Source organism: Crassostrea angulata, chromosome 7, assembly GCF_025612915.1.
Source record: "Crassostrea angulata isolate pt1a10 chromosome 7, ASM2561291v2, whole genome shotgun sequence".
NCBI lineage: Eukaryota > Metazoa > Mollusca > Bivalvia > Ostreida > Ostreidae > Magallana > Magallana angulata.
Genome location: NC_069117.1, coordinates 6,416,737 through 6,435,356, shown reverse-complemented (window position 1 = coordinate 6,435,356; position 18,620 = coordinate 6,416,737). Strand labels below are relative to the sequence as shown.

The window sequence follows — 18,620 nt, the reverse complement described above, 5'->3', positions numbered from 1 at the left end:
CTATGCGCCGATCGTACCACTTGTAAGCTTTCGGCAGCATAGCATTCACAAATTATTCATTCAACAAACCATATCAGAGCTGGGGGACCTGGAGACAACAGTATCCCTCAGCAAGTGGTTATGTCAAAATTGCGCCAATTTGATTTCATACAGAAAGAAATCCAACCGCCATTACAGCGGTTTAATTTTGACCATTTTAAGCTTACATAGCATCATGCATTCACATATATCTACCTAGCAATGTGTATATACATGTACATATTAAAATCATTTTTCAACACATTCATAATAAAAGCCACAACAGTTCCAGACTAACTCTTGATCATATCTTTGGATAACATAAACTTTTACCCTCAATAAATTGTCTTAGAGCTGACTGCATTGTTGACAAAAATTCATGATTGCCCGAAGGCGACAAATATGAACCCCGTCATTCAGAAAGAGATTACTTTGATTGTGTTTAATGTCAACATATTTAATTGAAGCACCACCTATCTTCAAAATAAGAGTGGCCACAGAACTATTAATCCTAAGCCTAGATGTCTCTGCTACCATGTTTGAAATAGCATGTCGCCAATATAATCTAGGTAATTTATGTGACCAAACAATGCATGTTGAAGGCATATCCGTACTCAAATTGACCATAACTTTTTTTTATAAACTTTTGTTGTCTAGCTTATGGGTTATCATCTTTACCAATGTCATTTCCACCTGCATGGATGACCAGAAATCTTAGATGTGGATATTTTGATCGCAAGTAACAAATAATATCAGTAACACTGTCAAAACTTATACCCGATACTCCTTTCCACAACACTGATACACCAGGTAATGAAAGGTCTGTATTTGTGGCCAGTGTGGGGTCTGTTGCACGTGCTTGGTCTTTGGCCAGTGCGGGGCCACGTGCTTGTTCCGTGGCCGGCATGGATCGTGTTAATCGTGCAGGTCTCGCGTAAGGGGACTTTGTTTTGAGATCGGCGAGACGATCCCACTCTCAACATTCCAGTGCTCATTCTCTTGCAAATAAACAAGAAAACTGTCAAAACTTAACATACCAATATCTCGATTTGTTAATCTATAACTGAAAAATTAATCTGCGTGCACGTCCACAATTTTTTTTTTGAAAAATTAGCCAATAAAATGAAAATACATTGAAGAAACGTAATTGATGTGTCCTTTTTTCAATTTCGACGCTTAAATTAAATCGGATTGGTATTTTACCTCAATGATGGAATTTGATTTTTTCCGCTGCTTAGTTTACGTATTCACTCGGCCGAGGATTGAAATGAAAAAGGCCAAGAGCGCATGCTCAGGAATAAATAAAGTATCAGTCATGATGTATAGAAAAAAGATTTCCGGAAAAATTGCATATTTTGTTAGATTTAAATTACCTAATTTATTCTCAATAACTGTATTTATCTGTAAGGGGTAAATTTGATTATATCGTTACAGATAATCAATGTGACCCTTGCAGTTGCGATCGGTTGTCATAAAGATTAAATGGGAGGAGATGGATCACAAGGTATGTCTTGTCTATCTAAATATGCTTCATGGTGTCCAATTTTACATGTATTAACTTAATAGATACACGAGCTATAATTCACCAGCCAGATATATACTATTTGGTGGCAAATAAAAATAATTGTTCATTATTTACCTTGGAAATCGATTGAAATGTTTAATATTCATATCTATAACGATTGATTAAAAAATCTATCATATGACTTTCACATTACAAAATAAAAAGGAACAACTAATATAACTATGGCTTTCAACAACAGGTTATAATTGAAGAATTATGAAACGGTGATTAATGTAAAATGACATTTCTTAAGGTATATACGTAAAACGTATAGGATAACATTTAAATGACTTTACAAATTCAAATTAGTTTTTAATATCTTAAAAAAGTGAAAATGGGATATTGTGAGAAAGATTATTAGACTTATTTAAGCAAAGTATGTCGTTGGTTTTTATTTTGATATAAATTCAATAACTTTAAAAAAAAATTAGTATTTGTGTCATTTGCCATATCTTAAGTGCTTTTTATATATATTTGCTTTATGTGTCACATGTATGTTGTTATAGAGAATAACAAAACTGTGGTCTATTATTTCTATTGATCTTATTAGAGATATATCCTAAAACAATGTGCCGTCCCGTCATGAAGTCCAACTGTATTTTTTGTTTTGATCACCACATCTAGAACCACAACTAAGAGACTGATGCTGTGGACTTCTTGGAAATTTATCAAATATTCTATATTTCTTTTATTGTACAAAAAAGGATAACATGTATGTGCATTGATTAGTATAGGAAATTTGAAAACAAAATTGCAAATTTAGTAAAATTTTTTTTTTAACAAAATGGAAGTTAAAAATAACTGTTCGTTAAGAGGGCTCGATGGTCGTGGCCATTTTCTTTTATACTATATTAATCTTCTTCAGAAAAAGAACTCTATATGAAGATATAGGAAAGCATCCAAATTTTAAAGCTAAAATATTCGAATTCTTTCTATACTTAATGACAGTTTATCGCTAAACGTATAATATCTAAATTTTAAGAAAGATCTGATGGATAATCTATTGACCATCCAGCCTCCTTAACCGTAGAGTTACTCATATGCACTGTATCATAACCAATGTTGACGTTAGCCATTTTGTACATAAGCATGTTCATTTCACAATCAGTTCGATTTCTTTTAAAAAATTTTAACTAAGAAAACATTAAAAAAGTATATTCACATAGGGTATGACTACTAAGTTTGAGAAGTGTTTACTGATTACTATTTCCAAAACAAAAATAACTGTCTTGCTTTTTATAGTTTCTATTCCAGCCAATCCCTCTTAACGTAGCTCGCGGGTTTGCTGACGTCACAATAGGAATCGACGTAAAGAGTTGACCGTCATAGTAAACTCATAATTTTATTTTAAAATGACAAATGAGATATTTAGATGTATAAAAGAAAATATTTTAAAAAGCTTATATGCGGTTTATGACTGTTTATACAAAGATTTATAATATCAAGTGCTGAAAATTTAAAGATGTCACATACATTGTCACATTTTGTTTTATAAAGATAAAGAATGAGTGTGCGTTAGAACTCTTCCATTTAAAGTCATGTTTTAAAATAGAATGTATGCAATAACTTCGCTTTTTTTTTTTTACAATTATAACTTCCGTAATTTGTACTACCGATTAAATTCTTAAATTTCTTTTGGCTTGAGACAACTGTTTTATTCGATTACTTACTTATAATGTCAGTAGTTGCCTGGCATTTTATTTTTGCATTGATTGACTCAGAGTTTCATAAAAACAAAAATAGCAATTTTCTGTATCTTTACAGCCTTACATTAATTGCATTTGATAACATTCACAATAATGTCTAATAAGCATTTACATGTTCTAAAATGTGTTAAACAGCTAGTCTTGTCAATAAATGCATTTCAATTTTGGTGTTCTAAGAAGTAAGGAAATGATGACGTCAGGCTAACGTCGTAATGAAAGTATAAGGTTTTGAGAAATCTTTTAAATCTTTAAAGTTTTTTTGCCAAAAATTGGCCGAGAACACATACTGATATTTTTTTGTGAATTGATTCATAATTATCTCCTCTGTTTTTGTGTTGAGTATGATTAATTTCGTCTGAATCGTTTAAAAGTTTGGAGCATAGTTTTGTAATGCGTTTCTCGGTTAAAATGTGCATTGTACTATATATTTCATTGAAATTGCGTTGCTTGATCTTATTAATGACACTGTATTTGAAACACGATAACATTATTACCGCGCAGACGAATCTCAAATAAAATTTAGAAATAAAACTATAAAACCTAAGGATCACGTGGACAATTTTTCAAGGTAGGTTTTCTCACAAGCAGGTAAACCCGTGATACCAGCCCACAAAGTTTAAAGGGGAAGGGAAATCAAAAACATACTTTATTTTTAATTAATAAAGTGGTTTAATTTACCACATGTGGTCATGCTTTTTGAAAACAAACTACATAATTAAGCTTTTATGCACGTTAGAAAGGTAGTATTTATTGGAGGCTGATATGATGTAGGAGTCTTTAATTTTGTATTTCAAAAACAGATTTTTTCAAGGCAAACTATCTGTTCCGGTTTAGTTTACATATACCATGTATACAGTCCTATGAATAAAACGCTGGTTTATGCCTCTCTGTTTCTCAATTATCCGACTGCACAAAATTGGTAATGTTTTTAGGTTCACACGTCAATCTAAAGAATAAATATATGTAACTATGCATAAATATATGTACATGAATAAGTGATAGCTGTTGATCTACTATTGAAGATGGCCTCGAGGAAATTTTTACTCTAAGTCAAGTTTTTTGCTTACTGAATATGTATCTTATAATTGTAATCGGAATGTTTGAAATACATTCTCTATAGTCGGAATTACCATGTCGAAATAACGAGATTTTCTACGATACTTTGTTGACAATTTCCTCAACTACGCAGAGATTCTTCAGACACCAAACTTTACTTTTAGGTTTCAACGAAAATTGTAAAGTAGAAGGTGTAAAGAACGGTCTCAAATCGATATTGTTTTAAACTTCCAGTGCGTAACATTTAGAGCGAACTTCATGATTTGCTACTACTGATGCTATGTTGAGAAAACAAACCAGAAAATATATATATATATATATATATATATATATATATATATATATATATATATATATATATATATATGCGCGGATCCAGAAAATTTTTCCAGGGGGGGTCCGAAGGATAATTGTGTTTGCCAGGGGGGGTCCGAGGCATATTTTCGCGATAATTTTACTATGTAAATTTAATAAATTTTCATTTTCCAGGGGGGGTCGGGACCCCCCCGACCCCCCCTCTAGATCCGCGCATGATATATATATATATATATATATATATATATATATATATATATATATATATATATATATATATATATATTACACACACATAACTCATTCGTGATACGGTTACGAAATTAAAATATCGTTACTTATAGGCGTATCTTAACCTTAAGGTGTAAGATGTTTAACTGCATTCATGATATCTCGAGTATCTCTATTTTTCCTTTGATTCATTATTTGTTCATACGATGCTTGAGATCTTTGACTCGAGGATTTAAACAACTTAACAAAGACATCTTAATCAAATGCAAAGCTGATTTAGATTATATAGGAAGCTTGCGACGAAAGGTAATATACAAATAGTTTTATATCTTTGAATGAAAAGTGGTTTTTTTGTATATTGTATATGATATTCCTTTCATAACTAATATGACTAATATTCTCAAAATTATATGCGTAAAATTGTTTCAATGGGAATATTACATTATATATTGTTTTTGTTAGCAATACATTTTAAACTAATTTAAAATAAATCAAAATTGTCTAATATCATTTCATTACACATTGAATACCTTAAATTTAATAAATCATTCACAATTTTTAATTAAATAACTATGTATATTTGGTGAAAATATGTATTTAAAAACCTTATTTGAACATGTTGTAGCGAAAGAGGTGGATTTTTTTTTTGCAATAAAATGTCTCCAAAAAAGGAATTCGAATCAATTTCATATTACAAAGGACTGAAACATTGTTTAGAACATAAAAAACCCCGAATACAATGACACTGGGTACAAAAGTTGCTAAGACGTTGATTTTTTGTCGCCTAAAAATAGTTACTAGATTTAAAGTTCGTGTTACTGAATAACGCTGCATTTGTTAATTTGTCACGCAAAAGAATTGATTACTTGATAAAAAAAAAATTGACACCAATTTAAAGTAAACTGGTGTTAAACAACTACATATCCCGAGAAGTAAAGTTGGTATATTGTGATATTAGGTGATGTATATTTGTTTGTTAAAGTGTGTTTTTTTTTGCAGGTTTTCTTCATTGTGTTAATTTTGTCATTTGAAATAATATGATACATGTAGTTAAGATACAGATACCAGTGTTAAAATAAATTGTAACATTGGTTGTAATAACAGTTGTAAATATTGTTTCATCATTTAAAAAAATGAAATTTATCTAAATGATTAAATGCCATTTTTTCATAATGAAAATAACCAAATTGTTTTAAGTATTTGTATGTTTACAACAATTTCAAATTAAAATTTGTCATAGGGTCTTTTACATTGAATTCAGCTGATTTGCTTAATTTGGTTAATTTTTTAAACAGATCAATCTCTTATCTACAATATAAATTGAACTCAAAATAGTATTCGTATCATTCAATTATAAAATTATTTTTAACTGTTTATAGCGATGACTTACATGTTCATTTTATATCGAAAAAAAGTCTGTAAAAGATTTTATTAAAAAAAAAGATTTGATTGTTTGAAAGGGTCATCGACACAGTGTTACAATAACTCAGTATTTAAGAAACCGCTAGGGCACAACATGGCGATTTAAATCCATTATGAAACTGTTTATAACAACGAATTTGTGTGTTCTCTTTACATAGGTTCGATCTACTGACTTGCAGGTCCCGAGTTAGAAATCTTTTCGGACTTTTGCTTTATATTTTTTAAAAGTTGATATTCAAATATTCAAATTTTTGGAATATGTGTTTCATCCGTTCTTGACATTTAATTTCACACACTGGTAGAACATGTATGTGACTTTTTATTTAATTCAACCAAAAGTAGATAAACATGAGTATTTTTCTTATCATTTTTAATAGGGAAATAAAGAGCGCAGCAGCTTTGAAATAGCAAAATTTTCTGTCAGTTTTAAGTCTTGGAGGGATAAACTTTTCATGAACATATTTTGTTTGTTTAAGCCTGTGTCCATGTTTCCTAAAAATATAAATCGTTTTATGCAACAATTACAGGGCAGTTGAATCAAAATGAAAAGTATAAAGAAAACTTTACGTGTACATACAGGAAACATAAACGTACATTCAACATGTTATGTTCATTTAAGGGAGCTATATTAGTCCCTTATCTAAATGATATAATTCTATGAACGTATACTAGAATTTCAAACCTTTTTTTAGTATATCAGGTGGTTGTCACAACTGAACTGAACTGTTCTTTCAATAACTACCCACACTTGCTTCATCAACAACGTCAATAACACATAAAAATAAACATATAATTATCTACATTTGTAGAAAAAATAATCCTGATTTCCCACGGGCCTCTATATGTCCTCCACCTAACATTACCACGCTCCACTTCATTACATTCGGTTCCACCGATACAAGTTTATTTTAAAGTAAAAATAAAAAGTGGTCACCTAGAATTAAAACACAGTTTTCTAATAAATCATTACAAACATCATGCCATTTAATGCACACCCACTAATAGCTACTGCTTTAAAACAAGTAGGCTAATGACATTACAGTTCGAATAATAATACTTGTTTGTTTTCTGATTTTTTGAATTCTGTTATTGAACAAGTTCTCGACAAATTACTAAATAAATTACGATACAATCATATCATTCATCAAACCAATCAAAATACCGTTAAGTTAAGCTTTCTGAGTTGTGACAATAAAACACACAAAATGCAGGCAGTCAGGTCTTGCAGCACAACGCCAGCGCTAAAGAAAACCACACAGGCACATGTTCTTGAGATCATTTAGCAGGGGAGACATAGGAGACAGATAAAATCCAAATTCACACAGCAAGGGTACATACTTACTGCTCAGCGTCCAAACATTTTCTAAAGAAATCCAGCCAACAACCCGTATCTACACATGTAGCCACCTAAACTATAGTCTGTCCCAAAATAGTCATGCAGCACATTTGGACGATTTTTAATAAAAAATATAAATATCTGTGGGGAAAGTGCGATTGAAATCGATGAAAGGGAAAATTTCGAAGATATTTTCTTTAACTTTATCATTTTTCACTCGACTAAAATCACAGGAACGAAAGCAGATTTCTTACGGAGATTTATAATAGTAAGTTTTATACTTATTCAATTTGGAAGTCACTCGGAATACCTCGCAATATTTTTCCACGTTTTCATCCGGGCTTGCTGCAATACGAAAATTCCCATAGACATCGCATTTTCAGCCGTGTATTGAAACCTTATAAGCTACACAGGAAAAATGTCCACATGTGTGCAACATGTGTTCAACATATATTTTACATATATATTTTACATGTGTAAAACACATAAAAAGAGCACACATATATAAAGTGTTTAATTTCACACATGTTTAACATGTGTTTAATATGTGTTTAACATGTGTGAAATTATACAGAGCATATTTTATATGTGTAAAACACATATTCTATATGTGTAATATATGTGTTGCATTTTATATATGAAATTTATATATCATTTTTTGTTAGCAATTTTCAATAATAAAGGTACATCTTTACTTAAGCTTTCATTTAAAATATATTATGTACAGTGTGCTTCATATGCAAACTATTCCTTGATATCAAAGTATAGATCATCAGTATACTATTGCATATGCATACCAGGTATATAAAAAGATAATAACAAAAACTTCATTAATTGGTTCTCAGGAGTTTATTCTTCATTGTCATTTTACAATTCATTTCTCTCTTCCTTGTTCCTGTAAATAAAAAGAAAAAATACACATACATAATTATGTATTGATTCTATTTCATATTTAACACCATTAGTTATTATTATCCATGTCTCTGTTTTACAGTATACATGTACACTTGTTACACTATCCAATGATATTATAATATATAGATTCAATACTAAAATTCATACAGAAATATATAAGATAAGTATTAATTTTGTAAAAGAGTGAAATCACAACAAATCTTTTAACTTAGCTCTTGGTAACCCTTGATTCTTCTTTTTCCCGCAGAAGCTCCCAGATGTTTGGTCTATTGTCTCTTTAGTGATGCATAGAACTCTGGTGACAGCAAAAAATCTTAAGTTAGTATATAATCATGGTATATTTCATAGATTGAAGATATAAATTAAATTGTCATTAGAGAATCAAATTTTCATTTTAATTTAAATACATGTATTTCTCTATCAGAACTTACATGTAGTTATTACTATATACAATCATGTATATAATATGATTTTAATTCTCACCTTTAAACTCTGGCCAGAACTTCTAACATTCGGTAAACTTTTTCATTGTTAAGAATGCCCTCTGAAAGAAATAAAGAAAAAATTAGCAAAATTCTTTGATAAAGTATCATTCAATAAATAGTTACATGTATATATATTTATGCACATGTACATGATGCACTTTATTTGTACATAATTATGTCCACTGTATACACATTTTAGAGAAGTCATTGTTGTTCATCCTAGGATTACCATTATTACAACTATAAAGAACTGAAATATCCAGATTTTCAGAATTATAATGCTGTTTTGCAAGTACATGTACATGTTATACAATAATTGTTACAAGTGCTGTTGATTGTTAAAAACTAACAGCAATTTTAAGAAGTCTGGAATAAGAAATAATAAAACAAACAATTTTCATGCAGCCATCAGTGGATACCAAGCAGCTTAAACAAAATTCTGATACTACACATATTTTTGCAACAGAACTGGCAAACTAATCTAAAAAAAATTAGTCATCTCTATGTCGATCTAACTTCAACTTCCTTCTTTTCAATGCATTGACCTTAGCAATTCATGTAATACCAACTTAATACAATCATCAGAGGTTTTTAAATCAGCATAAAATAAATATTTAATTTTGAGGAGGAAAACAGACATATTATGATAATATTTGTTTCAAATAAACCTGAAATATTTGTAAAAGTTAGATTTTCAACACTTAAAATTTACGGTACAATATACAGAAATTCTTAATATTAACAATACAGTCAGAACTCTACATATTTAGATTTAATTACCATGATTTTTTACTTTTATACGAGCTGCAGTGCAGAACTATCTATGAACTCAAGAAGAATGTCTGGATCTTGAAAAATTCATTACCCTATGTCTTCGGACTTCCTGACAGACCAAATATTTTTAGCCTTTGTACTATAGCCATTTTCTACAAAAAAAAAGAAATTCCACACAATAGTTGTATATATACAATAAGTTGCATATATCATAGAACATTGCAGGTATATTATTGCATGTTTAATAATAAAAAAAAACCCACTTAAAACATGACATTAAGAATTAATATGAACATTTCATTGGTTTTCTTTTACAAAATTTAAATCATGAATACTTTCAAAAGAAAGTCAAGCAACAGTTTTGAAGATAAAAAGCTGAATTTTACTTATAATACCTACAACTGCATAAACAGTTTAGAGAGACATATCCCTGCTATTCACTGGGTTAGTTTATGTGACCTGTCTGAAAATAAAGTGTGTTAATTAGCATACAATAAGAACTCACTTAATATATATTAAGTAACCGACTGAATATTTTAGCAACTTGTTGCATAATAAGTATTAAGTAACATTTTAAACAATCAATTTAATTTTCAGTTTTGATATAACAACGACAAGAACAACAAAATTATATAAAACTTTCGACTTGCTGCTTTAAGTTTTATGGAATACAGACTCGTTACTTTGCAACGAGCTTTACTCTAGTTTATTCTACTTTCACTTTTCAAGATTGATATGTGTCTGATCTAAATAAATATAAATTTGATAAACATATATTTAATGTTCGCTTAATTTTCAAGCGCTGTTCTGTCTATAAATGTGCTTTTTGCCAGCTACAACTGCTTAATTGAAGCTTTGTTACCGACAGACCTACCGTTTACCTATAGCAGATGTAGTATATACCTGTATGTGTATATATACATTTAATCACCGTATTTGCCTTTACATTTCATCTAAAAACATTCATCAAGTTCACCTAAGTTGATTGGATCAGCATCGATCGTTTCCAATACATGTTTCTTGTTTTAAACCCGAATTTTCCTGGGAAACACAAGCTCTGAGCTACTTTTCGCGTTATAAGATGACTATAGGTTGCTACCAGCAATATTTATATAATATTACAATACAAATAAATGAATAAAAATGATTGACAAACCTTACCTTTAGCCTAGTCTCAAATCGAATATCTGCAGCTGCAAATGATTCAACATCTTCTGCTTCCGTGACGTAAAAAATGACGTATGATTGCAAACGACAAAATTAAAGCCAATCGAGATTTAAATCCGGACATTTTCTGTAAGTTAGTCGGCAAAAGTTTGATAAATAAATTTTATTTTACCAGTTTTTACTAATAAATGCATAAATAATGGTGAAAGTCATGAAAATGAATAATAAATTAAACATTTTTTTTTTCGTGTATAGGCTATATGTTCTCTGGAACATGTATTGAACATATATTATTTTATATATGTGTTGAACATATGTAAAATGTATATGTTACACACGTGTGTAATATACGTGTTCAACATATAAATTTTAAAACATGTGTTGTACACATGCATTATCTGTGCAAAACATGTGTAAAATTATACACATATTTTACACATGTGGACATTTTTCCTGTGTAACGGGGCAATTACAATTGAAAAATTTGAAAATTGTTTATACATATGAATGAACATCATGTGAACTCTGAGGTATTTATAACTATTGAGTAATTAATCAAAATGTGAATCGAGGATATCTTGGGTCAGAGTATCATCAAACAAGTTTTACTGGTTAAAGTAACTAAATAAAGTGACATCCGGTAACACCCCTAAAGAACATCTACACAAACCTACCAAAAAAGTCTGATAACAACCTACTAAGCAAGTCTAATAACAACCTAACAAACAAGTCTAATAACAACCTACCAGACAAGTCTAATAACAACCTACCAGACAAGTCTAATAACAACCTACCAGACAAGTCTTATAACAACCTACCAGACAAGTCATATAACAACCTTCCAGACAAGTCTAATAACAACCTACCAGACAAGTCTAATAACAACCTACCAGACAAGTCTAATAACAACCTACCAGACAAGTCTAATAACAACCTACCAGACAAGTCTAATAACAACCTACCAAACATGTCCGAAAACAACCTACCAGGCAAGTCTAAAACAACATAAAAAACAAGTCTGATAACAATCTACCAAACAAGTCTGATAACAACATACCTCACAAGTCTAATAACAACATACCAAACAAGTCTAATAACAACCTAACAAGTAAGTCTGATAACAACCTACCAAACAACCCTAACCCTACCAAACAAGTCTAAAAACAACCTACCAGACAAGTCATATAACAACCTTCCAGACAAGTCTGATAACAAACAAGTCTAATAAGAACATACCAGACAAGTCCAATTACAACCTACAAAACAAGTCTAATAAGAACATACCAGACAAGTCTAATAACAACCTACCAGACAAGTCTAATACGACCTACCAAACAAGTCTAATAACAACCTACCAAACAAGACTTACAACAACATACCTGACAAAGTTTAATAAAAACCTACCAAACAAGTCCAATAAAAACCTACCAAACAAGTCTAATTACAACCTACCAAACAAGTCAATAACAACCTACCAGACAAGTCTAATAACAACCTACCAAACATGTCCGAAAACAACCTACCAGGCAAGTCTAAAACAACATAAAAAACAAGTCTGATAACAATCTACCAAACAAGTCTGATAACAACATACCTCACAAGTCTAATAACAACGTACCAAACAAGTCTAATAACAACCTAACAAGTAAGTCTGATAACAACCTACCAAACAACCCTAACCCTACCAAACAAGTCTAAAAACAACCTACCAGACAAGTCATATAACAACCTTCCAGACAAGTCTGATAACAACCCATCAAACAAGTCTAATAAAAACCTTCCAAACAAGTCCAATAACAACCTACAAAACAAGTCTAATACAGTCAGTTCAAGCATATCTTTTACAACATACGCAATATCATAGCATAGCATTGAAATCTCATAGCATAACATTGAAATCTCATAGCATAGCATTGGAATCTCATACCATAGCATACAATCTCATAGAATCGCATTCGTCATATCATACCATAGCATACCATAGCATAGCATACAACATTATTTTAACTCGGTTTTAAATGATTTTATTTGAAAAAATAAATGTTTACATGATAGATTTGTGGTAAACTTTGGCTTTTTATTATTTTAATTCGAAATGTGTGGAACTCTTCTGTGTATGGAGACGTTTTTGTTCAAATCTCATAGCATACCATAGCATAGCATAGCATACCATATCATTAAGCCCTTCATTTCAATTTCTCATAGCATAGCATACATATCTCATAGCATAGCATACAAATCTCATAGCATATCATTAAAATCGCATACCATAGCATAGCATTAAATTGTAAAAGATATGCATGAAATGACTGTAATAACCCACCAAACAAGTCTCAAAACAACCTAACAAATAAGTCTAATAACAACTTACCAGACAAGTCTAATTACAACCTACCAGACAAATCTAATAACAACCTACAAAACAAGTCTAATAACAACCTACCAGACAAGTCTAATAACAACCTAACAAATAAGTCTAATAACAACATACCACACAAGTATGATAACAGCTTACCAAATAGGTAAAAAAAAAAACTACCAAACAAGTCTAATAACAACCTACCAAACAAGACTTACAACAACATACCTGACAAAGTTTAATAAAAACCTACCAAACAAGTCCAATAAAAACCTACCAAACAAGTCTAATTACAACCTACCAAACAAGTTTAATAACAACCTACCAGACAAGTCTAATAACAACCTTCCAAACATGTCCGAAAACAACCTACCAGACAAGTCTAATAACAACCTACCAGACAAGTCTTATAACAACTTACCAAAAAAGTCTAATAACAGCCTACCAAACAAGACTTACAACAACATACCAGACAAGTCTAATTAAAACCTACCAAACAAGTCTGAAAAACCCTACCAAACAAGTCTAATAACAACCTACCAAACAAGTCTAATAACAACCTACCTGACTAGTCCAATAAAAACATACCAAACAAGTCTGATAACAACCTACCTAACAAGTCTAATAACAACCTACCAGACAAGTCTAATAACAACCAACAAAACAAGTCTAATAACAACCTACCAGACAAGTCTAATTACAACCTACCAGACAAATCTTATAACAACCTACCAAACAGTCTAATAACAACCTACCAAACAAGTTTAATCATAACCTACCAAACAAGTCTGATAGGTATAGAAATTTAAGAAAAGCAACTTGAACGTAAATGTAACAACGCAGATACCTATGAAGCGTAAATAAACGAACGATCACTCCGGCAAATGAAAGGGGCATTGTCACGATTTCGGTCAAAAAATATTTTTCCGTTTTTAATATTTACAATGTTTTAGTAAGGCATTTGTAACAGGCAACCAAAGTTTTAATGCCAGTCGTCGTATTATAAGCGAGATACAGACCTCAAAATTCTTCGTCATGTGAACAAAGCTTTGTTTACAATTTTAATATTGAAGTGAAAATTCCAGTTATAGACCCAAAAACGAATGAGATAAACGCTAGGAACTATTTATTTATATCTATGCTTAAAACGAATTATAACAGATATAAATTAGCTTTAAAAAGAACTTCTACAAGTATATTAAACCAAAGTAAACATAAACGGGACACGAACATTGTTTACATGACAAAGAATTGCGAGATCTGTATCTTGATAATAACTCCTCAACTGCCACTTAAAATTTGGTTGATCATTAGAAATGGTTTTATAAAGCATTATAAACACTAAAAATTGAAAAATGAAATTAGACCCAAATCGTGACTATGCCCCTTTAAATAAACGGCAAATCGTATGGTTGCATGTAATATAATACGAATATATAGCAACAAAATATAATAAAAATCATCGGGACAATGTCTATTGTGACAGTGGGGTTGATGTGCGAATTTTTTCACAAGGTAGTGATGACCCTTTAAGTAAAATTTACTCTTAAATTAATTGAATTGTTACAGTTTGTTAATAGAATTTTGTAAATTCTAAACATTTTTCAAACATTAAACAAACAGGTACTCAGAAACTTGTTTGAAGTAAATGTGTAAACAGTAACTGATATTTAAAAATGTATTTAGTATATCTTATATATATGTCAAGTTGAGTAGTCATACAATAAATTATTAAATAATTTTAGAGAGTGTTAAACATCGACCATGTCGCTCAATTGTGGTGGAAAACTCGGGATGGCCTTTTTAATTGGCATCAACGTTATTTTCTTTGTAAGTACTCAAAACTTAAGTACTCAAAAATATTTTTTTGCATAAAAAATACTAGTATTTTTTGTTTTGTTTTCATAGGGTTATAAACAAACAATCTTTTAAATGAACTTAATGTGCTTAATTTTTTTCTAAACAGCAAAAATATATTATTCATAGGAAACACAGAACAAAACAAAAGGCATATCCAATTAATTAAACATTTTAAATACTTTTTTCATTTTCATGCAATCGTTAACAGTTAATGGGACTAGGGCTTGCCATAGCTGGGGGGTTTGGCTTTGTCAAACCTGTCAAACATTAACACAGACCACATCAAGCCTCTTCTTGATTCAATCAAAGTCGGCTCCTTCCAAGCAGGCAGCATGGTCAACAGTCTGTCCATTCTGATAATTGTAATCGGAGTCTTCATACTGGTGGTGTCGGGACTGGGTCTCTTTGGAGCATGTTGTCAGAATAAATGCATGCTGGTTACGGTGAGTATTACTTGTTCGTTAATTACAATAAAATGATGGAATCAACCGAAAGGTTATAAATAAAGGTTCTCTAATGATAGTTTTTTTCTTTAGTGCGTTTTTTTTTATTTTTTTTTCTTTTACTTTACAACACTTTTTGCATTTTGGAACACTTATAAAATATTTATAAGACCGAAAAATATCTTCCTATGTATATTCAATTGGTTTATCTGTATGATTTAAATAAATTATAATTATCATTATTACCACCATTTATGTCAGACTGAGTATTACGTGCTCTTTCAGTATGCAATCTTAATTCTAATACTGCTTGTTATGAAGATTGCGGTTATAGCTATGTGGTTTACAATGAAAAACAAGGTAAGTAAAAAGTATTTTATAGAATTTAGATCGAATATATTACAATTTGACTGAAACTTTTAAATGAATGATAAAGGATCTATTGCGAATAACAAAAGAAATAACCGAAGGGGCGATATTGGTTTTTGTCTTGACAAAAGGCATATCGATTTTTGTTAGATTTCTTGATTTTAGGCCATACACAGTTAACTCTTAAATTCTAGTTCTCTTAATGTATAGTGATTGAAAAAAGAGTTTCACAGTTATTGTCTGAGCAGTATACATTATGAACGCTTTTTTACTTTACTATCTTATATTTACATTTTCCACTACTTATCGTTTTTGTATTATACGTGTTGTATGTTATATGCACGTTGTCTTAGTATTTCCAACAGACATAACTGGAAAGCGATAGTTGCAGATGAAGAGGGATTGTAACGTGAGGTTTGAACACGTTCATCATTCACCGTACGTTCAACTAAACTTCTTCCATTATTTACAGCTATATCCGTTGTTTCAGGGTACATACCTGATACCGGGATGTCAAGGTTGACGGCAAAACCCTAGCTAACCCCATTTTTCTATCCTTTTTACCTATCTCCTGCACTTTTGACATAAAAAGTCGGCGTTGCATACGGTCTTTCCGAAGAATGTACTACATCTATATTGCAATGCTTCTCCCACAATGGTACCAAATCCCAGAGTTGTTTTTGAATGGCAAACGCAGCTTTTTTTTTCCTACATGGTACTTGTCTCCAGTAACACTGAGTAAATGAGTTTTGTCCTTTTAACACAGAGCATGTTTACACTGAGGAATAGTTCTGGTTGATTGCTTTTACATGCAGTTAAGTATATATAGTAGCTCTTATATTAAATTAATCTTTTTTTTTAAATTTATCATTTATAAGGTGGAGAAAGAAATAAAAGACAAATTGCTAGTAGCTTTAAAAGACAATTTCAAAGACGATACCATTACCAACGCTAATACAATTTCAAATGCTTGGAACTACATGTTCATGACAGTAAGTACAAGCATTTAAACTTAATAGTATGAATTACAAGGTCATATAGGTTAATGACCAAAATATTGTTCTGTTTGTCTCTTTTCCTTGTTGTGTTAATTTCAAATACAATAAAGTACAAACATCAATCTCTATCAATCACTTGTTAGTACATGTTAATAACAATAAGCGGAATTTATTTTTTGTATAAGTAACTCTAAATAATATTTTAACGTCCTATAATACAAGAATAAAATGGTATTTTCTACCTGAAAGCTTGACTGTTGTGGAGTTAATCCTGTGTTATCAGCGACAAATGATTTCGATCAAACATCATGGTGTTTGACTTCGGGAACTTGTAAGACGGGTACTTCAGAGATTCCAAAGACCTGCTGCGTCAATGTTGACGAAAGCTCATATACGTCTGCTCCAGCCGGCTGTCATACAAACGTTAACAGTGGAACTTACAACACCAAGGTTGTACTTTACGGTTTTAAGTGGATTTGTTTTGCTTCCGTGGTAAACTGAACAAAAAAACCATCTGAATATTTTTTGTAGAATTGTAGTTCATAAGATAAACAATTTGGACGTGCCTGATTTTTTAAAAATCTGTTACATAATATGTACTTACAGGGATGTTACGACGTATTAAAGAATAAGTTGTTGTCTCAGTCTCCTGCTATAATTGGTGTGGTGATCACTATTATTCTACTCGAGGTAAAGTGACTCATATAATTGTTAGACTTCTTTTACTTTGTTGTGTAAATAAGTTTTAAATTAGTAAAATAGTCGCTATTGTCTCTATTAAAAGATCAATTATAGAACCAAATATTACACAATCATCAATCATCTATAACATCTCTCGTTAAAACGGTGATAGATTCATGGTAAGCGATCCTTTGGAAGTTAAGGAAATTATCTTTTTATTTAAAACTTACTGATGAGCTTTCAAATAACACTATTGCAAACTTGCAAAGAAGTCGTTTGCGTTATATTAAATGCCAAATTCTTAGTCGTGTAATAAGCATATTTTTCCTGATTTTATTCCATGGGATGTTTCAGAGGTTTCAAACAGAAAATTGAAGACGTGTATAAAACCTGTTTGAAAATTTAAGTGCTAATCTTAACGATAGATTATAATTATAATACATGTGTAATACATATTTAAGTATATTAAATTCAACATATTTTTATTTTATTTATTGGTTTCGGGTTTATCTCATAATGTCTTTATTTCATATAATGGGATATTTGTTTAAAAAGGAAATGGCACTAGTATTTAATTAATAAAAATGTTTGCATCATGTCAACGCTAAGAGCTTGATTTGAGTATATATTTATTCTGATAATGCATTTCTTAGTAGCGCATTGCGGAATAATAGTCACATTCATTGTACAATGTCTATGTCGTTACAGATACTGGCTGTGATCTTTGCATTTTTGATATGTTGCCAAATCGGAGATGATACAGCACGAATTTCCGATGTCGCTAAGATGTATTAGAGATACATTTACTTGTTTCTACACACACAGGACTGTAGAAAAATATGAACAACCGAGATATTGCTGTGAAAACGTTTTTAAATAAAAAATTTGTAACAAATATAACTTATTGTTATATAAGTTAGT

General features: G+C 30.7%; 1 pseudogene; it reads left to right on the top strand.

Annotated features, from left to right (window-relative positions):
• Positions 1-4,982: 4,982 nt before the first annotated feature.
• LOC128156489 (CD63 antigen-like) lies at positions 4,983-18,558 on the top strand (annotated as a pseudogene).
• The last annotated feature ends 62 nt before the right edge of the window (positions 18,559-18,620 follow it).